At 34.6% G+C, this 22,247-nt stretch overlaps 19 non-coding genes across 19 annotated transcripts; all 19 read right to left on the bottom strand.

Moving 5' to 3' along the window:
- Positions 1-118: 118 nt before the first annotated feature.
- Positions 119-202, bottom strand: Trnal-cag (transfer RNA leucine (anticodon CAG)). Its single transcript has one exon. It is a non-coding gene; the product is annotated as a tRNA-Leu (tRNA).
- Positions 203-658: 456 nt separating this feature from the next.
- On the bottom strand, positions 659-742 carry Trnal-cag (transfer RNA leucine (anticodon CAG)). Its single transcript has one exon. It is a non-coding gene; the product is annotated as a tRNA-Leu (tRNA).
- A 478-nt stretch (positions 743-1,220) lies between these two features.
- Positions 1,221-1,304, bottom strand: Trnal-cag (transfer RNA leucine (anticodon CAG)). Its single transcript has one exon. It is a non-coding gene; the product is annotated as a tRNA-Leu (tRNA).
- A 456-nt stretch (positions 1,305-1,760) lies between these two features.
- Positions 1,761-1,844, bottom strand: Trnal-cag (transfer RNA leucine (anticodon CAG)). Its single transcript has one exon. It is a non-coding gene; the product is annotated as a tRNA-Leu (tRNA).
- Positions 1,845-2,321: 477 nt separating this feature from the next.
- Trnal-cag (transfer RNA leucine (anticodon CAG)) lies at positions 2,322-2,405 on the bottom strand. The gene has a single exon. It is a non-coding gene; the product is annotated as a tRNA-Leu (tRNA).
- A 456-nt stretch (positions 2,406-2,861) lies between these two features.
- Trnal-cag (transfer RNA leucine (anticodon CAG)) lies at positions 2,862-2,945 on the bottom strand. Its single transcript has one exon. It is a non-coding gene; the product is annotated as a tRNA-Leu (tRNA).
- Positions 2,946-3,423: 478 nt separating this feature from the next.
- Positions 3,424-3,507, bottom strand: Trnal-cag (transfer RNA leucine (anticodon CAG)). Its single transcript has one exon. It is a non-coding gene; the product is annotated as a tRNA-Leu (tRNA).
- Positions 3,508-3,963: 456 nt separating this feature from the next.
- Trnal-cag (transfer RNA leucine (anticodon CAG)) lies at positions 3,964-4,047 on the bottom strand. Its single transcript has one exon. It is a non-coding gene; the product is annotated as a tRNA-Leu (tRNA).
- A 477-nt stretch (positions 4,048-4,524) lies between these two features.
- On the bottom strand, positions 4,525-4,608 carry Trnal-cag (transfer RNA leucine (anticodon CAG)). Its single transcript has one exon. It is a non-coding gene; the product is annotated as a tRNA-Leu (tRNA).
- Positions 4,609-5,064: 456 nt separating this feature from the next.
- Positions 5,065-5,148, bottom strand: Trnal-cag (transfer RNA leucine (anticodon CAG)). Its single transcript has one exon. It is a non-coding gene; the product is annotated as a tRNA-Leu (tRNA).
- Positions 5,149-5,623: 475 nt separating this feature from the next.
- On the bottom strand, positions 5,624-5,707 carry Trnal-cag (transfer RNA leucine (anticodon CAG)). The gene has a single exon. It is a non-coding gene; the product is annotated as a tRNA-Leu (tRNA).
- Positions 5,708-6,184: 477 nt separating this feature from the next.
- On the bottom strand, positions 6,185-6,268 carry Trnal-cag (transfer RNA leucine (anticodon CAG)). Its single transcript has one exon. It is a non-coding gene; the product is annotated as a tRNA-Leu (tRNA).
- A 477-nt stretch (positions 6,269-6,745) lies between these two features.
- On the bottom strand, positions 6,746-6,829 carry Trnal-cag (transfer RNA leucine (anticodon CAG)). Its single transcript has one exon. It is a non-coding gene; the product is annotated as a tRNA-Leu (tRNA).
- A 476-nt stretch (positions 6,830-7,305) lies between these two features.
- Positions 7,306-7,389, bottom strand: Trnal-cag (transfer RNA leucine (anticodon CAG)). Its single transcript has one exon. It is a non-coding gene; the product is annotated as a tRNA-Leu (tRNA).
- Positions 7,390-16,813: 9,424 nt separating this feature from the next.
- Trnal-cag (transfer RNA leucine (anticodon CAG)) lies at positions 16,814-16,897 on the bottom strand. The gene has a single exon. It is a non-coding gene; the product is annotated as a tRNA-Leu (tRNA).
- A 1,628-nt stretch (positions 16,898-18,525) lies between these two features.
- Positions 18,526-18,609, bottom strand: Trnal-cag (transfer RNA leucine (anticodon CAG)). The gene has a single exon. It is a non-coding gene; the product is annotated as a tRNA-Leu (tRNA).
- A 475-nt stretch (positions 18,610-19,084) lies between these two features.
- On the bottom strand, positions 19,085-19,168 carry Trnal-cag (transfer RNA leucine (anticodon CAG)). Its single transcript has one exon. It is a non-coding gene; the product is annotated as a tRNA-Leu (tRNA).
- Positions 19,169-19,644: 476 nt separating this feature from the next.
- Positions 19,645-19,728, bottom strand: Trnal-cag (transfer RNA leucine (anticodon CAG)). Its single transcript has one exon. It is a non-coding gene; the product is annotated as a tRNA-Leu (tRNA).
- A 477-nt stretch (positions 19,729-20,205) lies between these two features.
- Trnal-cag (transfer RNA leucine (anticodon CAG)) lies at positions 20,206-20,289 on the bottom strand. Its single transcript has one exon. It is a non-coding gene; the product is annotated as a tRNA-Leu (tRNA).
- Positions 20,290-22,247: the final 1,958 nt, after the last annotated feature.

The raw sequence follows: 22,247 nt of genomic DNA, 5'->3' as shown, positions 1-22,247 counted from the left end.
GTTACCTTTGGATGGAAAAGACTTTCACTTTATCCATGTATGATTAAGGGTACTTCTAAATCGGTTTTCGAAATGAATGAAGAAAGTATACTTGTAAAATGTTACCAAAAATAAGGTATGTCAGAAGTGGGATTCGAACCCACGCCTGGAGAACCAGACTGCGACCTGAACGCAGCGCCTTAGACCACTCGGCCATCCTGACATTGTGACAAAAGTGGCGAAATTAAAGTCCTTTATTTCTTCGGCAATTTGAACATTTTTGTATAAAAGTTGTTACCAATTATAAAATAAATTATCTTATATACAGTTTCTGTGCCCTATCTGTAAAAAGGCGGGAAAAATATTTCTTTCCAAAAACAAAACTTCAAATGATTAAGCAATTTTTTGAAAAGCTTTTTTAAAAGAAAACATTGTTCTCCGCAATATCCATTGATTTCATGAAAACACAGGAAACAGTAAACTGTATTTTTCCAATGTTAAAAGCACGGTATTCTCTTGGATGTCGATTGCACATTGTAGTATCAAAATGACTTATCCCAGAATTACCTTTGGATGGAAAAGACTTTCACTTATCCATGTATGATTAAGGGTACTTCTAAATCGGTTTTCGAAATGAATGAAGAAAGTATACTTGTAAAATGTTACCAAAAATAAGGTATGTCAGAAGTGGGATTCGAACCCACGCCTGGAGAACCAGACTGCGACCTGAACGCAGCGCCTTAGACCACTCGGCCATCCTGACACTGTGACAAAAGTGGCGAAATTAAAGTCCTTTATTTCTTCGGCAATTTTGAACAGTTTTTGAATAAAAGTTGTTACCAATTACATATAAATTATCTTATATACAGTTTCTGTGCTTCTCGAATATTCCAATCTCCTATCTGTAAAAAGGCGGGAAAAATATTTCTTTCCAAAAACAAAACTTCAAAAGATGAAGCAATTGTTTGAAAAAACTTTTTTTAAAAGAAAACATTGTTCTCTGCAACATCCATTGATTTCATGAAAACACAGGAAACAGTAAACTGTATTTTTCCAATGTTAAAAGCACGGTATTCTCTTGGATGTCGATTGCACATTGTAGTATCAAAATGACTTATCCCAGAATTACCTTTGGATGGAAAAGACTTTCCCTTATCCATGTATGATTAAGGGTACTTCTAAATCGGTTTTCGAAATGAATGAAGAAAGTATACTTGTAAAATGTTACCAAAAATAAGGTATGTCAGAAGTGGGATTCGAACCCACGCCTGGAGAACCAGACTGCGACCTGAACGCAGCGCCTTAGACCACTCGGCCATCCTGACATTGTGACAAAAGTGGCGAAATTAAAGTCCTTTATTTCTTCGGCAATTTTGAACATTTTTGTATAAAAGTTCTTACCAATTACATATAAATTATCTTATATACAGTTTCTGTGCCCTATCTGTAAAAAGGCGGGAAAAATATTTCTTTCCAAAAACAAAACTTCAAATGATTAAGCAATTTTTTGAAAAGCTTTTTTAAAAGAAAACATTGTTCTCCGCAATATCCATTGATTTCATGAAAACACAGGAAACAGTAAACTGTATTTTTCCAATGTTAAAAGCACGGTATTCTCTTGGATGTCGATTGCACATTGTAGTATCAAAATGACTTATCCCAGAATTACCTTTGGATGGAAAAGACTTTCACTTATCCATGTATGATTAAGGGTACTTCTAAATCGGTTTTCGAAATGAATGAAGAAAGTATACTTGTAAAATGTTACCAAAAATAAGGTATGTCAGAAGTGGGATTCGAACCCACGCCTGGAGAACCAGACTGCGACCTGAACGCAGCGCCTTAGACCACTCGGCCATCCTGACATTGTGACAAAAGTGGCGAAATTAAAGTCCTTTATTTCTTCGGCAATTTTGAACAGTTTTTGAATAAAAGTTGTTACCAATTACATATAAATTATCTTATATACAGTTTCTGTGCTTCTCGAATATTCCGATCTCCTATCTGTGAAAAGGCGGGAAAAATATTTCTTTCCAAAAACAAAACTTCAAAAGATGAAGCAATTGTTTGAAAAAGCTTTTTTAAAAGATAACATTGTTCTCCGCAATATCCATTGATTTCATGAAAACACAGGAAACAGTAAACTGTATTTTTCCAATGTTAAAAGCACGGTATTCTCTTGGATGTCGATTGCACATTGTAGTATCAAAATGACTTATCCCAGAATTACCTTTGGATGGAAAAGACTTTCACTTATCCATGTATGATTAAGAGTACTTCTAAATCGGATTTCGAAATGAATGAAGAAAGTATACTTGTAAAATGTTACCAAAAATAAGGTATGTCAGAAGTGGGATTCGAACCCACGCCTGGAGAACCAGACTGCGACCTGAACGCAGCGCCTTAGACCACTCGGCCATCCTGACATTGTGACAAAAGTGGCGAAATTAAAGTCCTTTATTTCTTCGGCATTTTTGAACATTTTTGTATAAAAGTTCTTACCAATTACATATAAATTATCTTATATACAGTTTCTGTGCCCTATCTGTAAAAAGGCGGGAAAAATATTTCTTTCCAAAAACAAAACTTCAAATGATTAAGCAATTTTTTGAAAAGCTTTTTTAAAAGAAAACATTGTTCTCCGCAATATCCATTGATTTCATGAAAACACAGGAAACAGTAAACTGTATTTTTCCAATGTTAAAAGCACGGTATTCTCTTGGATGTCGATTGCACATTGTAGTATCAAAATGACTTATCCCAGAATTACCTTTGGATGGAAAAGACTTTCACTTATCCATGTATGATTAAGGGTACTTCTAAATCGGTTTTCGAAATGAATGAAGAAAGTATACTTGTAAAATGTTACCAAAAATAAGGTATGTCAGAAGTGGGATTCGAACCCACGCCTGGAGAACCAGACTGCGACCTGAACGCAGCGCCTTAGACCACTCGGCCATCCTGACACTGTGACAAAAGTGGCGAAATTAAAGTCCTTTATTTCTTCGGCAATTTTGAACAGTTTTTGAATAAAAGTTGTTACCAATTACATATAAATTATCTTATATACAGTTTCTGTGCTTCTCGAATATTCCAATCTCCTATCTGTAAAAAGGCGGGAAAAATATTTCTTTCCAAAAACAAAACTTCAAAAGATGAAGCAATTGTTTGAAAAAACTTTTTTTAAAAGAAAACATTGTTCTCTGCAACATCCATTGATTTCATGAAAACACAGGAAACAGTAAACTGTATTTTTCCAATGTTAAAAGCACGGTATTCTCTTGGATGTCGATTGCACATTGTAGTATCAAAATGACTTATCCCAGAATTACCTTTGGATGGAAAAGACTTTCCCTTATCCATGTATGATTAAGGGTACTTCTAAATCGGTTTTCGAAATGAATGAAGAAAGTATACTTGTAAAATGTTACCAAAAATAAGGTATGTCAGAAGTGGGATTCGAACCCACGCCTGGAGAACCAGACTGCGACCTGAACGCAGCGCCTTAGACCACTCGGCCATCCTGACATTGTGACAAAAGTGGCGAAATTAAAGTCCTTTATTTCTTCGGCAATTTTGAACATTTTTGTATAAAAGTTCTTACCAATTACATATAAATTATCTTATATACAGTTTCTGTGCCCTATCTGTAAAAAGGCGGGAAAAATATTTCTTTCCAAAAACAAAACTTCAAATGATTAAGCAATTTTTTGAAAAGCTTTTTTAAAAGAAAACATTGTTCTCCGCAATATCCATTGATTTCATGAAAACACAGGAAACAGTAAACTGTATTTTTCCAATGTTAAAAGCACGGTATTCTCTTGGATGTCGATTGCACATTGTAGTATCAAAATGACTTATCCCAGAATTACCTTTGGATGGAAAAGACTTTCACTTATCCATGTATGATTAAGGGTACTTCTAAATCGGTTTTCGAAATGAATGAAGAAAGTATACTTGTAAAATGTTACCAAAAATAAGGTATGTCAGAAGTGGGATTCGAACCCACGCCTGGAGAACCAGACTGCGACCTGAACGCAGCGCCTTAGACCACTCGGCCATCCTGACATTGTGACAAAAGTGGCGAAATTAAAGTCCTTTATTTCTTCGGCAATTTTGAACAGTTTTTGAATAAAAGTTGTTACCAATTACATATAAATTATCTTATATACAGTTTCTGTGCTTCTCGAATATTCCGATCTCCTATCTGTGAAAAGGCGGGAAAAATATTTCTTTCCAAAAACAAAACTTCAAAAGATGAAGCAATTGTTTGAAAAAGCTTTTTTAAAAGATAACATTGTTCTCCGCAATATCCATTGATTTCATGAAAACACAGGAAACAGTAAACTGTATTTTTCCAATGTTAAAAGCACGGTATTCTCTTGGATGTCGATTGCACATTGTAGTATCAAAATGACTTATCCCAGAATTACCTTTGGATGGAAAAGACTTTCACTTATCCATGTATGATTAAGAGTACTTCTAAATCGGATTTCGAAATGAATGAAGAAAGTATACTTGTAAAATGTTACCAAAAATAAGGTATGTCAGAAGTGGGATTCGAACCCACGCCTGGAGAACCAGACTGCGACCTGAACGCAGCGCCTTAGACCACTCGGCCATCCTGACATTGTGACAAAAGTGGCGAAATTAAAGTCCTTTATTTCTTCGGCATTTTTGAACATTTTTGTATAAAAGTTCTTACCAATTACATATAAATTATCTTATATACAGTTTCTGTGCCCTATCTGTAAAAAGGCGGGAAAAATATTTCTTTCCAAAAACAAAACTTCAAATGATTAAGCAATTTTTTGAAAAGCTTTTTTAAAAGAAAACATTGTTCTCCGCAATATCCATTGATTTCATGAAAACACAGGAAACAGTAAACTGTATTTTTTCAATGTTAAAAGCACGGTATTCTCTTGGATGTTGATTGCACATTGTAGTATCAAAATGACTTATCCCAGAATTACCTTTGGATGGAAAAGACTTTCACTTATCCATGTATGATTAAGGGTACTTCTAAATCGGTTTTCGAAATGAATGAAGAAAGTATACTTGTAAAATGTTACCAAAAATAAGGTATGTCAGAAGTGGGATTCGAACCCACGCCTGGAGAACCAGACTGCGACCTGAACGCAGCGCCTTAGACCACTCGGCCATCCTGACATTGTGACAAAAGTGGCGAAATTAAAGTCCTTTATTTCTTCGGCAATTTGAACATTTTTGTATAAAAGTTGTTACCAATTACATATAAATTATCTTATATACAGTTTCTGTGCTTCTCGAATATTCCGATCTCCTATCTGTAAAAAGGCGGGAAATATATTTCTTTCCAAAAACAAAACTTCAAAAGATGAAGCAATTGTTTGAAAAAGCTTTTTTAAAAGAAAACATTGTTCTCCGCAATATCCATTGATTTCATGAAAACACAGGAAACAGTAAACTGTATTTTTCCAATGTTAAAAGCACGGTATTCTCTTGGATGTCGATTGCACATTGTAGTATCAAAATGACTTATCCCAGAATTACCTTTGGATGGAAAAGACTTTCACTTATCCATGTATGATTAAGAGTACTTCTAAATCGGTTTTCGAAATGAATGAAGAAAGTATACTTGTAAAATGTTACCAAAAATAAGATATGACAGAAGTGGGATTCGAACCCACGCCTGGAGAACCAGACTGCGACCTGAACGCAGCGCCTTAGACCACTCGGCCATCCTGACATTGTGACAAAAGTGGCGAAATTAAAGTCCTTTATTTCTTCGGCAATTTTGAACAGTTTTTGAATAAAAGTTGTTACCAATTACATATAAATTATCTTATATACAGTTTCTGTGCTTCTCGAATATTCCGATCTCCTATCTGTAAAAAGGCGGGAAAAATATTTCTTTCCAAAAACAAAACTTCAAAAGATGAAGCAATTGTTTGAAAAAGCTTTTTTAAAAGAAAACATTGTTCTCCGCAATATCCATTGATTTCATGAAAACACAGGAAACAGTAAACTGTATTTTTCCAATGTTAAAAGCACGGTATTCTCTTGGATGTCGATTGCACATTGTAGTATCAAAATGACTTATCCCAGAATTACCTTTGGATGGAAAAGACTTTCACTTATCCATGTATGATTAAGGGTACCTCTAAATCGGTTTTCGAAATGAATGAAGAAAGTATACTTGTAAAATGTTACCAAAAATAAGGTATGTCAGAAGTGGGATTCGAACCCACGCCTGGAGAAAAAGACTGCGACCTGAACGCAGCGCCTTAGACCACTCGCCCATCCTGACACTGTGACAAAAGTGGCGAAATTAAAGTCCTTTATTTCTTCGGCAATTTTGAACATTTTTTGAATAAAAGTTGTTACCATATACATATAAATTATCTTATATACAGTTTCTGTGCTTCTCGAATATTCCGATCTCCTATCTGTAAAAAGGCGGGAAAAATATTTCTTTCCAAAAACAAAACTTCAAAAGATGAAGCAATTGTTTGAAAAAGCTTTTTTAAAAGAAAACATTGTTCTCCGCAACATCCATTGATTTCATGAAAACACAGGAAACAGTAAACTGTATTTTTCCAATGTTAAAAGCACGGTATTCTCTTGGATGTCGATTGCACATTGTAGTATCAAAATGACTTATCCCAGAATTACCTTTGGATGGAAAAGACTTTCACTTATCCATGTATGATTAAGGGTACTTCTAAATCGGTTTTCGAAATGAATGAAGAAAGTATACTTGTAAAATGTTACCAAAAATAAGGTATGTCAGAAGTGGGATTCGAACCCACGCCTGGAGAACCAGACTGCGACCTGAACGCAGCGCCTTAGACCACTCGGCCATCCTGACATTGTGACAAAAGTGGCGAAATTAAAGTCCTTTATTTCTTCGGCAATTTTGAACATTTTTGTATAAAAGTTCTTACCAATTACATATAAATTATCTTATATACAGTTTCTGTGCTTCTCGAATATTCCGATCTCCTATCTGTGAAAAGGCGGGAAAATATTTCTTTCCAGAAACAAAACTTCAAATGATTAAGCAATTTTTTGAAAAGGTTTTTTTAAAAAGATAACATTGTTCTCCGCAATATCCATTGATTTCATGAAAACACAGGAAACAGTAAACTGTATTTTTCCAATGTTAAAAGCACGGTATTCTCTTGGATGTCGATTGCACATTGTAGTATCAAAATGACTTATCCCAGAATTACCTTTGGATGGAAAAGACTTTCACTTATCCATGTATGATTAAGGGTACTTCTAAATCGGTTTTCGAAATGAATGAAGAAAGTATACTTGTAAAATGTTACCAAAAATAAGGTATGTCAGAAGTGGGATTCGAACCCACGCCTGGAGAACCAGACTGCGACCTGAACGCAGCGCCTTAGACCACTCGGCCATCCTGACACTGTGACAAAAGTGGCGAAATTAAAGTCCTTTATTTCTTCGGCAATTTTGAATATTTTTTGAATAAAAGTTGTGTCGCAGGTCAAAATACAAGGGCCGGGACATCGGCAAAATATTTGTATTATGGCTGCATAAAAAGTCGTCCTGGTAATTTAACTTTATTCGTCTGAAAATAAACATATACATGTTTGCCAAATACAGCGTAACCTGAAAATAATGCACAAGATCTACACATTCCATAAATGTGTATTTACGGAGTATCGATGCACAAAAACTATCATTTGCCGATATTGAATGATAAACTAACATGAAATGAATGAACTATACGAATTTTAACTTTGCATAAATTTGTGAAAATGAATTACGGAAATTGAAATGAAATATTATTAAACTAAAGAATAATGATTATTGTCAAATTGAAACTATATGAATTCCAAATAGCTAAAACGTTTATCCAATTTACTTACTATCAATCTTATTAAACTTTATCTCATTGAATAATAAAGTTTCCAAATAAAATATTTTAGAAATGAAATAAATTTCTTAATCAATAAATATTCGTACCTGAACGGCGACTTGCGTCCTCCGTCGACTATTGTGGAGTGAGCAAATTTTCAATTGTTATTGATTTTATAATATTTTGTTAGTAAGACATGCAGTGTCCGTGGCGCGGGAATGTCGATACTGTATAAAGTCAAAATATAGTTCATGTCGTATTGATTAAATGTACGTCATGATGATTACAAATACATGTACGTCATGATGAATATGAATGAATGACGAATGATATGACGAGTGATTGATAACATATAAACAAAACATCCCCCTTCTAGATTATAAACAACTAATAATCTATCAAATTCAAGTACGGATCATATATGCATACGATCTACATAATAACTATATCAAATACATCCCCCCTTTACAATCTATACGGTGACATACACCCCCTCCATAAGAAAAATGGGATTCGTCCCCGAAACCAATGACAAAACAATAAACACAATAATACAATCGAAAATGCATAGTCAAATATTCAAAATGAAATTTGGCCATTCCCAAGTCAAACATGTGGCAAGCGCCTCTATGCGATTACAAATGTCCAAAACTCATATGAAAACAAGTATTTATTTATACACATGTAAAATATTGCAAACAATACAATTTATCAAAATATCAGACAGATTTACATCATGTTTGTGAACCCATTTTGTTTCTCAATTATTCAACTTGGACTCATTACATCCAAATACAGAATTCAAACGTCGAATCCATACATCACGTAATTCGATTCCCGGATGTACACCATCAATCAATTTCGAATAAACGTATCGAATTCTGCCTTTATTATATTTATGAACTGGTGTGTGCAAAAACGGTGTGACAAATCCGTTGCCGGTGTTATATTCTGTAATATAACTATTTATTTTGTTTAAGATTTCGTTCAGCATCTCTTGCATATTATCATAATGCGTATCCAATAGAAGATAAGAAGTTTTTCCTTGTTGAAGTCTTATATTGTTCCATACCACGAAACTCATAGTAGTAATAGTTGCCATTACTATTTTGCAATCTATGGAACTTAACTTCTCTTCTATCATACGGATATTAGTTTTAAAAATCTGCATATGATTGATCTTTTCTCCTTTTGAATCTCTGATCTCTAAGCAAGATTCTTGATAACGGTTTGCTCTGCGAACGGAGCATATGTCCGGTATACCCGCTATAAAATAAACGATTTTGTTACCATCTATATCTTTTAAATCATCGTACGCTTTGTCACATAATTATCTCAAGTTTGCACCCGGTTTTACGTATAAATGTTGGCAAAACAATTTGCCTTCCAGTGTTCTTCCTCTACTGGAGGTGTATGTATAGGTCCGCGGGTTCATTTCAATCTAAAAGAAATGAATATATATTCTATATGGAAATTTCCGTTAATATAAACAAAATCGCAAAATGAAATATATATAATTAATGAATTAATAAAACTATGTAATATAATCTCTAAATCTGATAGGTGGTCTGACTTGTCTAGTAGACCTACGAACTGGGATTTCTGGTGTAACATCCGGTTCACTAACATTTGGTTCAACGACGGACTCACTACTTTCTCGTACATCGGAAATCGAATTCTCTAATGTCGCACTCGATCGGGTATCAGTTAAACTCGACAGTTTATTATAACTGCTCGAACTTGAATCGGACGAATAATTGTCACGCCTAACGATTACTTGTGGATCAAACGGAACTGCCAATGGATTCAAAGGACTAACCTGTTTCTGTGATCCGTCATGTCTTACAAAAACGAGTTCATCCTCGGAATTAGACTCCGGTTCATACTCCACATCGTCAATACCAACTGAATAATCATTCTCATTCGATTCTGTAACGTCGACACAAACTTCCGTCTCCTTTCTTTCTGGGCGGTTCCGACTCGTTTCCCCAGAATCCAGAAATTGGACAGATGTAATCGGTAATAACATATTTCTATGTACCGTTTTTCGGATTCGTCCGTGTTCTTGTCGGATCACATAAACTGGAATTTCAGAATCGGGTCGAGACATTACGATGTAAGGTTCTTTACCCCATTTATTTGCCAACTTATGTTTTCCTTTGAATGCTACATTCTTCAATAATACTCGATCACCCGGTTCAAGTGTTGATTGACGCACCTTGAGATCGTATCGAGATTTATGACGTCTATTAACCCTTTCTGCTGTTTTCGCTGCCGTTTTATATGCGAACTGCAATCTTTTCTTCAAACCATAGACATACGAATTTCGATCGGCTGTCGAAGAAGAGTTGACGTCACTACCTAAAAATGCATCAATAGCAAGACGTGGATGCCAACCAAACATTAGAAAATGCGGACTATAACCAGTACTTTCATGCTTAGTAGCATTATAAGCATGTACTAGCGGTGCTACATAACTCTTCCAATTCGCCTTTTTATCATCTTCGAGAGTGCCTAGCATATTTAACAGAGTTTGATTAAATCGTTCGCATTGGCCATTACCTTGTGGGTGGTAAGGGGTGGTGCGTGATTTCTTAACGCCTGCCAAATTGCATAGCTCTCTGATAACTTTCGACTCAAAGTTTCGACCTTGGTCGCTATGTATACGAGATGGAAACGAATAATGTTGAATGAAATGTTCCCATAAACTTTTGGCTGTAGTTTTAGCTGACTGATTCCTTGTTGGAATTGCCTGAGCATACCTTGTGAAATGATCAGTTATGACTAATATATTTTCATAACCCCCTTTGGATCGTTCCAGTGTTAGATAATCTATACATAGAATCTCCAAAGGCTGAGACGAAGATATATTAATCAATTCTGCGGATTTCGTTGATCTGGTTTTTCTTAGAATGCATTTTGCACATGACGACACCTTACGTTCAACGTCTTTATCTACACCTGGCCAATAAAACCTGGATTTTACCAACGACAAAGTCCTATCTCGGCCCTGATGACCAACATCGTCGTGAAGACCTACAAGAGCGATCTCACGGTAGATATCGGGCAACACTAGCTGAGAAACTGACTCGTTGTTGATAAAACTCTTTCTATATAAAACCTCCTGTTGCATATATAATTTATCCCATTCTCTTATATATTTCTTGACGTCATCGCTTTCCTTCGAGATCTGCCGTTTCGTCGGTTTATGTCCAGTACTAATTAATTCGATAATTCTACTGATTGCAATGTCACATTTCTGTTCTTTGGACCAGTCAATATCGGATAAATTTGACTGATAATCCATATTGTCGACAATTTCTGCATCTTGTGATAACAGTAAACTTTCTACTATTGGTTGTTCTGACTGAGCAATAGTTGCTGAACTACATACTGCCTTAATGACGTCACAGTCTATGTGGTTTAGATTAGTATGATTTCTGGACAAAATATCGGCATCAATATTCGATTTACCGGTCCGATAGCTCAGATTGAAATCATAGTTTGACAATGCGGCCACCCACCTATGTCCTGTAGCATCAAGCTTAGCTTTATCTAAGACGTAGGTTAATGGGTTATTGTCAGTTCTGACCTCAAACTTACTACCTGACAGATAATCATGAAATTTGTCGGTTACTGCCCATTTAAGTGCCAAAAATTCCCTCTTGTGGGCCGGATATAACCGTTCTGGACCACGTAAACTACGACTAGCGTATGCAATGACCCTCTCTTTACCTTCTCTTCTCTGATACAATATAGCACCAAGACCAGTTCCAGATGCGTCTATATTAAGAATAAAAGGCAACGAGAAGTCTGCAAAAGCAAGAACAGGTGGATTTATAAGCTTGCTAATGATTGCATCCATCGCATTTTGCTCATTGGTACCCCACTGCCAGGGAGTTGGCTTTGCTTTCTTCTTAGGCTTAGCCTTTTTTTTGTTAGTGTGGTGACCAATTAACAAATCATTTAATGGCTTTGCAATCTTAGCATAGTCCTTGATAAACTTTCTGTAGTATGATGTAAAACCAAGAAATTTTCTAAGATCTTTGACACCACTTACTTTAGGCCAGCTTTTTACGGCGGATACTTTATCGGGATCGGTCTTAATACCGTCGGCAGATACAATAACCCCAAGGTACTTAATCTCACTCTTGAAAAACTCACATTTATCGCCGCGAAGTTTTAAACCATTCTCTTCAAGACGCTTAAACACAGATTCCAAACGTTCGAAATGTTGTTCGATCGTACTCGAGAACACGACTATATCATCTAGAAAAAACTAGACATTGTCTTAAATGAGCCTCGCCCATGCATCGTTCCATTAACCTTTGAAACGTCGCACCGGAATTTGTCAATCCAAAAGGGAGACGATTCCACTCGTAAAATCCCAAAGGGCCTAAATTGAAAGCGGTCATAAATTTATCAGATTCCTTGATTCCACAATTCCAATACGCCGAACGGAGATCTAGGCGGGAAAAGAACTTAGAACCCGACAGACAATCAATCGTCTCGTCTATCCGCGGTAGAGCGTACGCGTCTTTCACGGTACGTTTGTTTAACTTTCTAAAATCGATACAGAAACGAAGACTACCGTCTTTCTTTCGTACAAGTACAACGTTACTCGAGAACGGACTATTCGATTCGCGAATACAACCCGCTTCTAGCATTTCCCGAACATGTTCGCGAACTTCATCGAACAACGCCGGTGGTATACGTCTATACGGCTCTTTAAATGGTTTATCGTCGGTCAATTTAATTTCGTGTTCTAACAATTTTGTATACCCTATATCAGAAGAACCTTTGGAAAATACTGACTTCCATTTTCCAAGCAAACCTCGCAATCTATCCTTTACCTCATAATCTAAACTATCAGATATTTTAATACCAAGTTCCTCTAAAGGCATATCTTTCGTAACATTTTTCTCATTCGAATCTAAGTCTATGTGACGCATGACCTTGACCTCGTTCAGACTACATATAGTTGTTTTAGGTTTAATGGCAACTGTTCTCGCTGTCATATTAAATATTCTGACTGGAACTCTACAAGTTTTACCCTTCAGATTAACAACTCTGGGGCAAACTGCTAAAGAATCAGAGTTATCGCCCTCTAAATTCTCTGTTACAACAGTTGTATCACATGAAACCTTGGATTTAGCTAATCCATTAATCGTCATGACTGACATGGGTTTTAGCCTTAAGGGCTTTCTGTTTGTAGATTTAACTTTACCTACAATTGATTCGGTCAGAGTACTAAATGCTAAATTCCATTCTTTCGGAATACCTTGAGTATTATCCTCAGACATACACATATGGAAAAGCTTGATTATATTTGTCCCTACTACAATGGGAACATTCTGATTGTATTCAGTCGGAGAAACAACTAATAGGGGTACATAAACCTCATCTTGTGACATAAAACTGACCTTAACTTTGGCCTCGATATAACCTTGGTATGGCAAAACAGCGCCACCTGCTACATTGACAGTTAGACATAATTCACTCAGATCCCGTAATTCAGGTACTGGTTTCAATTTATTCAACATTGAGCTTGAAATTGTTGAAATCATTGAACCACTATCGATCAATGCCCTACATTTAACATTATTGACAATGATATCTGCCTCATTAGCTTTTCCAACCATTCTATCTAACAGACTTTGTTGATCTTTATCATAACTTTCTTTAGGACTAAAGGTTTCTGAAACCTTTTGTGTAAAGTCACGTGTTCGTCCTTCAACCGAGACCTTTATCCGTTTAAATTATCGGATTTATTCTGACCTTGGTTGTTGTAACTATTATTATAGTTTCCTCTACCTCCGAAATTACCTCTCTGATCTCTATTCGTACCTCTACTATTATAACCTCTATAACTTCTATAACCTTGTCCTGACCCTTTTCCATTTTGATTTTGTTTTTCATTTCTATTCGACTCTTTCAACTTTTTAAGTTCATCTTCAATAGATTCTATTTTCTTGTTCAGAGATTTCAACGATTTCGATACTTCATCTAGTTTATCTGATTGAGTAATCGAAGCTTGTTGTTGTATCTTTTTCTCAGTACTTTTAGACCTTTGATAATTAGATAAGTCAAGTTCTATTGATCTTATTTCTTTTCTTAACTGATCAAAATCCATTACAGTATCATACTTATATCTACTAGCATTTTTCAATGATGGATCTCTCAAACCAGACCAAAATTTTGACCGAAGCATCTCATTCTTAGCTGCAGGATTTATTTGACCCTTTTCAACAGCCAATTGTATCAAACCCTCTAATTGCATACCATATTCAGCAACTGATTGATTTGGTTGTTGATTTTCACTATAAAATCTCTGCAGTAATGCTTCACTACTAAACACATTCCCATAGACCCCTTCAAGTTTATCTATAATCTGGGACGGTGTAGCGTCATCGGACAATGAAAGTAGCAAACTTCTTGCTTTCCCCTTCAAAGACCCACGTATACTCTGTCGCAAAATAATATCGCTATAATTCCCTTCTCTAATAATACATCTGACTTCGTATTTCCATACGTCAAAATTCACTTCGCTTTTCTCTTCCCCAGAAAATATTGGTATTCTAGGTTTAGCTTGAGACACACCAGGATTATCATGTGCCATTGTGGCATGAAAATCATGAATAGGGGGTGGGGTATGTGTAGGCGTTTGCCTGCTCCTTACTGCTGGGGTACTAGTTACAAATGCAGAAGGAATATGTTTCATTCTATCGAACTCTTCAGATGTAACAACTTTGTAATCTGAATGTCGATTAATAATATCGATCATAAGAGCTATTTTCTCTTCACTAATACTTTCAATACTACTCTTTTGCTCTTCCTTGTGTGTCTCTTTGCCACCCGATGCCATAATAACTAATAGAGTTACTAAACTCAAATATAAATTCAACATGCAAAATGATCAATGAAAATGAAATGAACAATGATGATACTTACCAATAATCAGTCAATGTCAGTCGAAACTGTCGCGACAGACATGCTTGAGAGTGATTACATCTACAGTGCTCAGTGTGCAGATTAATTCATAAATCTGATAAATATAATTAAAATATCAATATTCATAAAACATCAATACATAAACACATGTACACAATATAAATGAATAAAATTGTAAATATTTATGTTTCGGCAAAATGTCCTCAGTTGACCTGTCGCTGGCGTCTATACATCATATCATGTAACGCAAATTGCTTATCGGCAAATTAAAAGGAACTGCACATCGTTCGACTCCTATTACGGTATCGGACTGACTCCAGTTGCATACTGTTTGTAATTTCTTTCAATGTTACGAAATTATGTTTTGTTGAAATAAAGTCTGCGCAAATACATAAATGGTTTGTAATTATGTTGACTTTCCCACAATTAATCTAATTTTAATACTTTAACCATGTCTTCTCATAATTATACGGACGGCTAATTTGCTGGAATTCTTGTATGGATCCCAACCATTTTACCAATACCGTTTGTCGTGGTTCCGGAACATATGTGGTTAAAGTTGAAATTTGGTAATTTTAAGTTGTACCAATAAAGTTGTACCATTAAAGTAGTACCATTAATAAAGTTGTACCATTAAAGTAGTACCATTAATAAAGTTGTACCATTATAAAGTAGTACCATTAATAAAGTTGTACCATTATTACCATGGACTATAGCTTATCTCGGTGGAACCTCCATTTGTCGCAGGTCAAAATACAAGGGCCGGGACATCGGCAAAATATTTGTATTATGGCTGCATAAAAAGTCGTCCTGGTAATTTAACTTTATTCGTCTGAAAATAAACATATACATGTTTGCCAAATACAGCGTAACCTGAAAATAATGCACAAGATCTACACATTCCATAAATGTGTATTTACGGAGTATCGATGCACAAAAACTATCATTTGCCGATATTGAATGATAAACTAACATGAAATGAATGAACTATACGAATTTTAACTTTGCATAAATTTGTGAAAATGAATTACGGAAATTGAAATGAAATATTATTAAACTAAAGAATAATGATTATTGTCAAATTGAAACTATATGAATTCCAAATAGCTAAAACGTTTATCCAATTTACTTACTATCAATCTTATTAAACTTTATCTCATTGAATAATAAAGTTTCCAAATAAAATATTTTAGAAATGAAATAAATTTCTTAATCAATAAATATTCGTACCTGAACGGCGACTTGCGTCCTCCGTCGACTATTGTGGAGTGAGCAAATTTTCAATTGTTATTGATTTTATAATATTTTGTTAGTAAGACATGCAGTGTCCGTGGCGCGGGAATGTCGATACTGTATAAAGTCAAAATATAGTTCATGTCGTATTGATTAAATGTACGTCATGATGATTACAAATACATGTACGTCATGATGAATATGAATGAATGACGAATGATATGACGAGTGATTGATAACATATAAACAAAACATCCCCCTTCTAGATTATAAACAACTAATAATCTATCAAATTCAAGTACGGATCATATATGCATACGATCTACATAATAACTATATCAAATACATCCCCCCTTTACAATCTATACGGTGACAGTTGTTACCAATTACATATAAATTATCTTATATACAGTTTCTGTGCTTCTCGAATATTCCGATCTCCTATCTGTAAAAAGGCGGGAAAAATATTTCTTTCCAAAAACAAAACTTCAAAAGATGAAGCAATTGTTTAAAAAAGCTTTTTTGAAAGAAAACATTGTTCTCCGCAATATCCATTGATTTCATGAAAACACAGGAAACAGTAAACTGTATTTTTCCAATGTTAAAAGCACGGTATTCTCTTGGATGTCGATTGCAAATTGTAGTATCAAAATGACTTATCCCAGAATTACCTTTGGATGGAAAAGACTTTCACTTATCCATGTATGATTAAGAGTACTTCTAAATCGGATTTCGAAATGAATGAAGAAAGTATACTTGTAAAATGTTACCAAAAATAAGGTATGTCAGAAGTGGGATTCGAACCCACGCCTGGAGAACCAGACTGCGACCTGAACGCAGCGCCTTAGACCACTATGCCATCCTGACATTGTGGCAAAAGATGCGAAATTAAAGTCCTTTATTTCTTCGGCAATTTTGAACATTTTTGTATAAAAGTTCTTACCAATTACATATAAATTATCTTATATACAGTTTCTGTGCCCTATCTGTAAAAAGGCGGGAAAAATATTTCTTTCCAAAAACAAAACTTCAAATGATTAAGCAATTTTTTGAAAAGCTTTTTTAAAAGAAAACATTGTTCTCCGCAATATCCATTGATTTCATGAAAACACAGGAAACAGTAAACTGTATTTTTCCAATGTTAAAAGCACGGTATTCTCTTGGATGTCGATTGCAAATTGTAGTATCAAAATGACTTATCCCAGAATTACCTTTGGATGGAAAAGACTTTCACTTATCCATGTATGATTAAGAGTACTTCTAAATCGGATTTCGAAATGAATGAAGAAAGTATACTTGTAAAATGTTACCAAAAATAAGGTATGTCAGAAGTGGGATTCGAACCCACGCCTGGAGAACCAGACTGCGACCTGAACGCAGCGCCTTATTTTTTTCATTGTAAAAATATTTTATTCATTAATATTTACAAGGTTGTGTTTAACCGGACAATACCCGGTTTTACAAGTTCAACGAATATATGTATATGTATATATTTAAGCATGACGATATATATGAACGTGAACATAAGTTCATGTCTTTTTGATATACTTAATTTTGTATTTAGCCAAAGTTAGCCAATACATGTTAGAAGAAATGAAGAAATAAAAATAGATAACAATGCTTTCTGCATACAAACACAGTTGTACATGTATCAAGTTGTATTTATATAAACAATGTCTACAACTAATCACAATAATTAGGCAAGAACATTTTCCTTTCACTCATATGTTAAAAATCAAAAATGAAACACAAGTGAATCCATTTCTAGTCGTAAGAGTGGATTTCTATTAAGAAAATATTTATAAAACTGGTTCATTTTGTTTTTCACTCTATATAAAGCAAAAGCATATTCAATGTATCTCTGAATTGTATATTTGAAAAAACGGACTGTTTCGATATTTTTGTTTTCAAACACTTTCAGATTACGTGATTTATAAATGACAAGTCTAGCTACACAAATCATGTAGTTCAAAAAGTATGTATTTATAAGCGCCTTAGACCACTCGGCCATCCTGACATTGTGACAAAAGTGGCGAAATTAAAGTCCTTTATTTCTTCGGCAATTTTGAACATTTTTTGAATAAAAGTTGTTACCAATTACATATAAATTATCTTATATACAGTTTCTGTGCTTCTCGAATATTCCGATCTCCTATCTGTAAAAAGGCGGGAAAAATATTTCTTTCCAAAAACAAAACTTCAAAAGATGAAGCAATTTTTTGAAAAGGTTTTTTTAAAAAGATAACATTGTTCTCCGCAATATCCATTGATTTCATGAAAACACAGGAAACAGTAAACTGTATTTTTCCAATGTTAAAAGCACGGTATTCTCTTGGATGTCGATTGCACATTGTAGTATCAAAATGACTTATCCCAGAATTACCTTTGGATGGAAAAGACTTTCACTTATCCATGTATGATTAAGGGTACTTCTAAATCGGTTTTCGAAATGAATGAAGAAAGTATACTTGTAAAATGTTACCAAAAATAAGGTATGTCAGAAGTGGGATTCGAACCCACGCCTGGAGAACCAGACTGCGACCTGAACGCAGCGCCTTAGACCACTCGGCCATCCTGACATTGTGACAAAAGTGGCGAAATTAAAGTCCTTTATTTCTTCGGCAATTTGAACATTTTTGTATAAAAGTTGTTACCAATTACATATAAATTATCTTATATACAGTTTCTGTGCTTCTCGAATATTCCGATCTCCTATCTGTAAAAAGGCGGGAAATATATTTCTTTCCAAAAACAAAACTTCAAAAGATGAAGCAATTGTTTGAAAAAGCTTTTTTAAAAGAAAACATTGTTCTCCGCAATATCCATTGATTTCATGAAAACACAGGAAACAGTAAACTGTATTTTTCCAATGTTAAAAGCACGGTATTCTCTTGGATGTCGATTGCACATTGTAGTATCAAAATGACTTATCCCAGAATTACCTTTGGATGGAAAAGACTTTCACTTATCCATGTATGATTAAGAGTACTTCTAAATCGGTTTTCGAAATGAATGAAGAAAGTATACTTGTAAAATGTTACCAAAAATAAGATATGACAGAAGTGGGATTCGAACCCACGCCTGGAGAACCAGACTGCGACCTGAACGCAGCGCCTTAGACCACTCGGCCATCCTGACATTGTGACAAAAGTGGCGAAATTAAAGTCCTTTATTTCTTCGGCAATTTTGAACATTTTTTGTATAAAAGTTCTTACCATTACATATAAATTATCTTATATACAGTTTCTGTGCTTCTCGAATATTCCGATCTCCTATCTGTAAAAAGGCGGGAAAAATATTTCTTTCCAAAAACAAAACTTCAAAAGATGAAGCAATTGTTTGAAAAAGCTTTTTTAAAAGAAAACATTGTTCTCCGCAATATCCATTGATTTCATGAAAACACAGGAAACAGTAAACTGTATTTTTCCAATGTTAAAAGCACGGTATTCTCTTGGATGTCGATTGCAAATTGTAGTATCAAAATGACTTATCCCAGAATTACCTTTGGATGGAAAAGACTTTCACTTATCCATGTATGATTAAGAGTACTTCTAAATCGGTTTTCGAAATGAATGAAGAAAGTATACTTGTAAAATGTTACCAAAAATAAGGTATGTCAGAAGTGGGATTCGAACCCACGCCTGGAGAAAAAGACTGCGACCTGAACGCAGCGCCTTAGACCACTCGCCCATCCTGACACTGTGACAAAAGTGGCGAAATTAAAGTCCTTTATTTCTTCGGCAATTTTGAACATTTTTTGAATAAAAGTTGTTACCATATACATATAAATTATCTTATATACAGTTTCTGTGCTTCTCGAATATTCCGATCTCCTATCTGTAAAAAGGCGGGAAAAATATTTCTTTCCAAAAACAAAACTTCAAAAGATGAAGCAATTGTTTGAAAAAGCTTTTTTAAAAGAAAACATTGTTCTCCGCAACATCCATTGATTTCATGAAAACACAGGAAACAGTAAACTGTATTTTTCCAATGTTAAAAGCACGGTATTCTCTTGGATGTCGATTGCACATTGTAGTATCAAAATGACTTATCCCAGAATTACCTTTGGATGGAAAAGACTTTCACTTATCCATGTATGATTAAGGGTACTTCTAAATCGGTTTTCGAAATGAATGAAGAAAGTATACTTGTAAAATGTTACCAAAAATAAGGTATGTCAGAAGTGGGATTCGAACCCACGCCTGGAGAACCAGACTGCGACCTGAACGCAGCGCCTTAGACCACTCGCCCATCCTGACATTGTGACAAAAGTGGCGAAATTAAAGTCCTTTATTTCTTCGGCAATTTTGAACATTTTTGTATAAAAGTTCTTACCAATTACATATAAATTATCTTATATACAGTTTCTGTGCTTCTCGAATATTCCGATCTCCTATCTGTGAAAAGGCGGGAAAATATTTCTTTCCAGAAACAAAACTTCAAATGATTAAGCAATTTTTTGAAAAGGTTTTTTTAAAAAGATAACATTGTTCTCCGCAATATCCATTGATTTCATGAAAACACAGGAAACAGTAAACTGTATTTTTCCAATGTTAAAAGCACGGTATTCTCTTGGATGTCGATTGCACATTGTAGTATCAAAATGACTTATCCCAGAATTACCTTTGGATGGAAAAGACTTTCACTTATCCATGTATGATTAAGGGTACTTCTAAATCGGTTTTCGAAATGAATGAAGAAAGTATACTTGTAAAATGTTACCAAAAATAAGGTATGTCAGAAGTGGGATTCGAACCCACGCCTGGAGAACCAGACTGCGACCTGAACGCAGCGCCTTATTTTTTTTTTATCTTGATAAAATTTTATTAACAGAAAAACATTTACAAATCAAAGAGATATTGTTATTAATTCTCATAGACATACTATTATCATATTGATTAGTTATATCATATATGTCAAATACATACGCATAGAAAACAAAGTCACTACAATTGTCCATTTTCGCAATACCTACAAAATTTTTATATTCATACATTTAATATATTGTTATTCACAATCATGTACGCACAAGCGATATCACAGTTGTACTCTTTCACTGTATTCATGCACATTTTTATTTTCTTTTTTTTTAATTTTAGGTAAAATGTAAAAACAAGTGAAAAGGTAATTGAAATACAATACACAATTTCATATCCAAATATTAAAGATTCCGGCTGGCTATCCATTCCAGACTGCTTTAAAACATTGGCATGCAAAAAATGTGAAAAAAAAAATATTTCAAAACATTTTCCATACATTCAAACTTTATCATACATTTTAAAAATCAAATCAGACCTAGTTTAACCATGTCTCTATTTTCCTGCGGGCAACAATTTCCATTTTCTCAATTGCACTAGCTATATCACTATTCATGTATTTAGTTTTCCTAACATCATCAAAATCGTTTTCAATATTGTGCAAAGCGTACGTGTACCGCTTTGTTCCTGGACCGAAATAATGAATGTCCTCTTCCTTTCCCAATGAGTAGGACATGATTAAATTAATCATTGGGATCAACGTTAATAGTGTTGCGCTACACATACTCAACGAAGTTTTGATAACAATTTTATCTAGAACTGGTGTCTGTCGAGATTTTGATTTCTCTTCAGTGTTCGAAATATTTTCTGTATTCACAACGTCATGAGATTTAGTTAACATATTCTGTGTATTCGAATGTTCACTTATACATATTTTCCCTGCGGCATTTAAATTTCCGTTAACATGTTTCACACTCTCGGTTCGCAATTGGTTCTTCTCTTCACTTGACTGCTTTCCTTTGTTAGTATTTACCGTCAATGAGGCGCTACACGGAACACTGTCGATCACGTCCATTAACGCATCGGTGGGTTCAGATGGAATATCACTTTCTGTATCACTTTCAATAAACGATTCATCTTCGCTTTCAGATGTTTTATTTTCTGAATTTTTCTTTTCTACAAATTGCTTCAGTCGTTTCCGGTCACGTTTTCTAGATGCATTAGATTTCCGTTTCGTTGATTTATCACCATTTGTCCACAATAAAGATATTTTCATTCTTCCATTTTGTTCAGTAGATGTCCAGCTAAAATCAGTATATTGTTCATTTACAATTTTCAACAAAGAAGTTAATGTTTTCGGTAGACAATCCATTTTCACATAAATTAATCTCTCAACATTGAATTCATAAATCAATTTTCCACAAGACCCTCAAATCAAAAACGGCAGAAGCTATCACGAT

The sequence above is a fragment of the Perna viridis genome, chromosome 8 (assembly GCF_037379345.1).
Source record: "Perna viridis isolate PV_CMFRI_1.1 ecotype Kerala chromosome 8, ASM3737934v1, whole genome shotgun sequence".
NCBI lineage: Eukaryota > Metazoa > Mollusca > Bivalvia > Mytilida > Mytilidae > Perna > Perna viridis.
Note: the sequence above shows the minus strand (reverse complement) of the source record. Positions and strands in the feature narration are given on the sequence as shown.